General features: G+C 36.4%; 1 pseudogene; it reads left to right on the forward strand.

The window, feature by feature from the left end:
* Positions 1 to 5,369: 5,369 nt before the first annotated feature.
* Positions 5,370 to 6,003, forward strand: LOC120076159 (annotated as a pseudogene).
* The last annotated feature ends 316 nt before the right edge of the window (positions 6,004 to 6,319 follow it).

Raw genomic sequence — 6,319 nt, forward strand, 5'->3', positions numbered from 1 at the left:
TAATTGATTATATTGCCATGAATGAGAAAAGATTGATCTTGAGAGAGACAACACATACACTAGAAGAAATTCGGGCTTTAATGTCGGTTTTAAACCAACATTAAAGATAATGTTATTAAGCCCTTTAATGTCGATTTTAAACCGACATTAAAGGGCTTCAATAACACAGTCTTCAATGTCGATTTCAACCGACATTAAAGGTCTTTAATGTCGATTGCAACTGACATTAAAGACCTTCAATGAAATTTCCAACCGACATTAAAGCCTCTGTTTTATTTTTTAAATTATGAATCGACATTGAAGTCCGAATCTGTCCGTTTTTTTTTTTTTTTTAAATTACGTTGTCGAATCCATTTTTTTTGTCAAAAAGTATAACATGACACATCATCATTGAACGTTGTGGCTATGACAAATAATTCATGTATGGATTGTAAATCTATTACATTTAATCCGCAAATTCTGTTATAAAATTATAATTTAAAAGGCCGTACAATAATTTAGGCCTTGAAAACACAAATTACAAGTAATACAAACATCATGAGATCACTGTCTCTCTCCACTTGGTAAGTATGGATCCCTTCATAATTCTTCTTAAACCAACCCCCTAGCTTCAGCAGTGTCTGGTTATAGGCATATTTGTCTGACCACTGTTGTTCAAAGGATCACAAACAAAAAAAGTTTAAGACAAAGAATTGAAAGTGAAAATGTGATAAGAATTCATATTCAACTAACCGTGTTTATTGGGAATGTGCATAAATGGTACATTCAAGGCAAAATTCTTGTAGTTAATGTGTTGGATCTAAAGTTCCCCAAGAAAAAGCATAAAGAGGTTGCGATACCAAACATTTACTCCTTTGTTGCATTTGCAAAACAAGAAAACTCAATAGTTGAATAAATGAGAGAATCTTCTTTTTCAAGATCTTGAAGAATAGAAGCTTGGTTACCTAGATATGAGATACGAAGACGATGGAAAATTTTCGGCAGCATAACGATGCAACCACAACAAAATAAAAAATTGACCTTGAACCTGTTCAAAGAAACACACTCCCAAAAATATTTCACAACCACTTGTTCTCAACAGAACTATCAGAATTCCCAAAAAAATGAATATTCAAGAACACATACATCAATAAGCAAATTTAGCTCACAATATACTTCAAATCTCAAAAGGTGTCACAAAGACTACCATAGTGCATGAATAACCTATAAACTACCATAGTGTGACCTTCAAACTCGAGCACCTTGAATCAAATCTAAATTACAAATAAATAGTATCCATGAATCATAAACGGGTGTTACATTCTAATCCAATATGGTCCAAATAGAAATAAATAGTACCCATGAGTCATAAACGGGTGTTACTTCTAAGGGGAAAAAATAAATGCAGCTTCCTTTTGTCTTTTGGAAGGTAGGGATGCAACTTTGTACAGTTTTACTTTAGGTGGCATAAGTTTTGACCTTTTGACAATGACAACTTTTTACATTTTTAGTGGAAAGTAAAACTAGTGGGAAGAAATGCAAACATGGGTAAGTATATAATGACCAGATTCCACCATAAGGTTCACCAGAGGATGAGTCCACGCCAAAAGGCATAGTCAGTAGAAATGAAGAGAAAACAAAATACGACATTAGTAATCAGTACCTTGATTAAGTTTTGAAATTGTAATGAATGACCAGGAAGGAGTGGCAATTTTCCCTCCTTAAGGTTCGTGAAATGCGCTTCTGGTAATGTGGATCTTTGGACAATCTCATAAATAACAGCTCCAAGGAGAAATATCAACTTTGTCAAGATAATCATATCTTTCATTCAGAATTTCTTGAGGCATATAGTGTGCATCACCCTTCTCAATCGGTAGGCTCTTATCAAGAAGGGTAACACACCCAAAATCACCAAGTTTAAAGACACCATTTTTTACATAAATATTGTCAGGTTTCACATCTAAATGAGCTACTCCGTTCTCGTGTACAAAGAGCAATGCCTTTGCAATCTGTTTGTAGTTTCATTGTCAGCAGAGAAGCCATGAATTTCAAGAGTTACCAGTTTTAGCAAACCTGTCGTAGATGATGACACTGACTAGCATGGAGATGGTAACAAAAGCAGTTCAACTTTCAAGAAGGATTTGAAAGTGGCTACCGACGCTTCGGTCGAGAGACCTGCCTTGCTTGATGAAAAGGGTCTGTGCCTGTGGCAACATTGTGCTTGGAATGAATGTGCTTATCAGAATTGGGATCATTCTCAACATCTATTTTGTCTCCTCCACTTGAGTCACTGAGCATAGCTTCCATGGATGAGTTGAGCCTGTTCTTATGGCAGCCTTGTTGAGGAACCTGCATATGCAGTGAAGAAATACAATTTCATTGAACCTCCCATAATGTACCTATGCCAATTCAGTAACCCCAAGATGTTCTACATCCATAAACACTTCAGAACCAAGTTCTAACTTAATAAAACTACTCTAATTTATACAAATTGGTCTTTTTATTCACTTTGCATATAAATCTCTGTACTTTTCTTTTGATTTCACCTAAAATAGCTCGTGTCAATGTATCTTTCCTAATTTTGATCATTGTGTGACTATGTTTGGATCTGAACACAAACAAACACAGTGATGTTAACAGGTACGTAACAACAATAATTTAGCTGCTAATGCAAGTGATTCTAATTTTAGAGATAGTAACCTCAAGGATGGAGTGGAATCAATCCTGAAAGTTCCTTACTTAGTGTACTCCTCAAGCTGAAGCTCATAGAGTTACCGAGGGTCATAAGGAAGGGGCTGCCTCCAATTCCAAGCAGTAGCTACAATGACCTTAGCCATCCTGATGAAAAGGCTTCCAATGGGGAGCTTGTGCCTGTAAAAGGGTGTGCCTGCAGCAAATATGAGAATAGCTATTGCAAGGCCTACAGTGGGAATGCCATATCCCAAGCTCCATCCTACATTCTCTTATATGTAAACAAGAGTGGTGGTGGCAAAGAGAGTGCAAAGAAAATGTTGAACATCCACTAGTTGAAGAAGGATAACTTCTAGGCCTTCTCTTCGGGATGGAAGTCGTCGAACTGGTCGGCGCAGGAAAAAATCCTACACAAAATTGAAAAACACAAAACTAATTCATTTCCCAGAAAAATCTATCATACTGCAAAAGACGATTTCAAAAAAATGTTTTTTTTTTAAAAGAAACAAGATCTTTCATTGATATAACAAAAAGAATCTAATGCTCAAACTTACAAGAAACGATATTAAAGGAAAATACAACAATGGATAAAACAAAGAAGAAACGATTTCAAAAAAATGTTTTATTACTTTTGATGTCATTAAGAACTAAGTGAACTGTACCTGCACATTTTGTTCTTTGATTACCAAATGGGTCTACGCCTACATCTGAAGCATCTTTCAAGTATGGGTTCTTCATGCAAGGAGAAGGCATAACTCGACAGCGTAGAGAAACTGTAGATTGAGAAACATAGTTTCGTTTCTTTGGCATTGCCATTGTCTCTTTCTCCATATCCACATCATCTGATCCAAACATGTCATTTCCAAGTTCCACAACTTGTTCAAGCTAGATAAACTCGAACTCAGAGGATGTACTAAAACACTTTCTGTGCCAAAATTAATATTAAATGAAGAAAACTATTACATTACATTGTTCGAACAACTTAAATCACTAATTTCATAAACGAATACAAGGCTGTCAGATTTTGAAGTCCCGAAAATATTTCAGATCAATGTCCCCATATTGATCAATGACTCTGACACTAATTCTCATTAGTTGCAAGTGATTAACCATTTACCATTATTGATTTGGAAAGTTCAGCTTAACATGATTACAATTAAGCGTATATCATTTGCACGTGATCATCTGATTTCTTATATCAATCCCACTCAATACAGTTAATTAACTGAGATAAAAGTTCAAGATCGTCAACTTACCATGTATTTTTCTCTTAGTTTTAACAGTATTAATCTTCTCTGGAAACAAAATGCTTGAGTCGGAGGAACAACAGAAGCTTTTAGGGCCTCACCTGAAGAGTAAAGACACTGGTAGGCCTCCAAAAGTGAAAATTATTTGGAATGTGAAAATGTTTAAGACACAAACACCTTCCGAGTGGTTCTAAACACCGTCCAAACACCTAAAAAATACCCAAACAAAAAAGGTTTAAGACAAATGATTGAAAGTGAAAATGTTATCAGAATTCATATTCAACTAACTGTTTTTATTGGGAATGTGCACAAGGGATACTCACTTGACGCTTGTAAACAAGAGAGAGTAGCAACTTTAGATATAAAAACAAATCCAATACTCAAGACAAGCTAAAGGATACTCACTTGAGGCTTGTAAACAGGCTCGGGCTTCAAATATCTAGCAAGAAAACCTCAGTATCAGGACCAGATCGGATAACAAACTAATACTTCGACAACTGATACTTCAATTCAAGCAATCAAAATCCCTCCTATAAAAACAGCCTCCTATCCCATCCTTAATTCAACCCTCCACTAAAAATCGCGAACATCCGTCCTCCAAAGTACACCAAAGGGAAAAAAAAAAACAGAGAGTAGGGAAAGATATATGAGATGGCAAAATCATGTGCTATCATTCTTGTTTTTGTTTCTTAAAAAAAGTAGAATCACAACAATTCATAGATTCATAAATCAATGAAATGTACAAAAGGAAGGAGGAGGAACATTAGCCATTGACAAAGTCAAAGGGAATTACCATAACTCTTTTGATTAATTTGCAAAATGAATTGAATTTGTGTACAATTTTGAGAGTATGTATAAAAAGAAATTAAAAACAAACAATAAATTATAACAGAAAATAGTAAATGCACTAACATTACCAAACTATTATGCATGCCATAAACAATTCAATTTTCTTCTTGGCTTTCATTATTTTGATCCACATATGCTTTCTATATATTCTACTTAACCTAATAATAATCATAATTAAAAAAAAAATCTCACCAAAATCTAAAAGCTGAACAACATAATGCATTTCACAATTCACATAGGGCTCTTTATTAATTACCACCACCACAACCATACATCAACTCCTTTACTAGCATTACACAGTAGTAGAAGATTCTCTTTTCCAAAGTTAAAAATTTAATTTAAGGAGTTTTGGAGCCATAATATTGAACTAACCCCATGTTTAAAGTCAAAAGATTGAGCAAAAAAATCAAACCAGAAACAAGCTACAAACAAACTCACCATGTTGCTGAAAAGAAGAACCACGATATTGACTTGAGCATAGAATGGGCAATTTGTAGTTGGATAAAGGGATTAAAAAAGAGATGCGTAGCTTCGAACTAACTGAGAGGGCGAGATCAGACTTCAGAGAGAAAGAGAGAGAGAGGTGCTCCTCACTCCTCAATCATGCCCGTCAAGTTTACCCCCTTCTACGAATCCCGCATTGCCGTTGCCACCACTTAAAATTTCGGAATCCTTGGCAATGGTCGCCTTCACGTCCTCGATCTCAATCCCGCCGGTACCATATTCGAGCACATCGCCTTCGACACCACCGATGGAGTCTACGACGTCTCTTGGTCCGAATCTCACGACTCCCTTCTCGTTGCCGCCATCGTCGATGGCTCTGTCAAGCTTTACAACCTCGCTCTTCCTCCCACATCTAATCCCATTCGTTCCTTCCACGAATATACTCGGTAGGTTCACTCTGCTGACTACAACCTCATTCATTCGACTTCTTTTTTACTTCCTCCTGGGATGATACCACCAAGCTTTGGACCCTAGACCGCCCACCAGTGTCAGAACATTCAAAGAGCATGCCTATTGCGTCTATTTCTCCGTCTAGAACCCTCGTCACGGAGATGTCTTTACTTCCGCCTCTGGTGATTGCACCATTCGCATTTGGGATGTGCGAGAACCAGACTCCACCATGGAGAGACCCACGACTAGGAGAGACCCAAACGTGATGGAGACTGACGGACGGACAACGGACAACCACGAACAGACGACCGACACCCTGATTCGCACGGCCAAGGAGAGATAGGGTTTGGGTAAGAGAGAAATGAAAGGGTTTGGGTAAGAGAGATAAGTGCAAGAGTTGAAAAATGAAAGAGATTTTTTAATAAAGTAAGAAAAAAAATAAATTAGACCTTTAATGTCGGTTTAAAACCAACATTAAAGCCCATCTTCAATGTCGGTTTAAAACCGACATCAAAGATCCCTTTTTTTTTTGTTTAAAACTGACATTATACATCCGATTTCACTTTTTCTAATCGACATTAAAGCCTAAAATTCTTGAATTGATAAATTAGTTTCTAGGCTCATGTAATTCGAAAGAAATAAAAGTTTGTCGGACGTTT

Source organism: Benincasa hispida, chromosome 4 (assembly GCF_009727055.1).
Source record: "Benincasa hispida cultivar B227 chromosome 4, ASM972705v1, whole genome shotgun sequence".
NCBI lineage: Eukaryota > Viridiplantae > Streptophyta > Magnoliopsida > Cucurbitales > Cucurbitaceae > Benincasa > Benincasa hispida.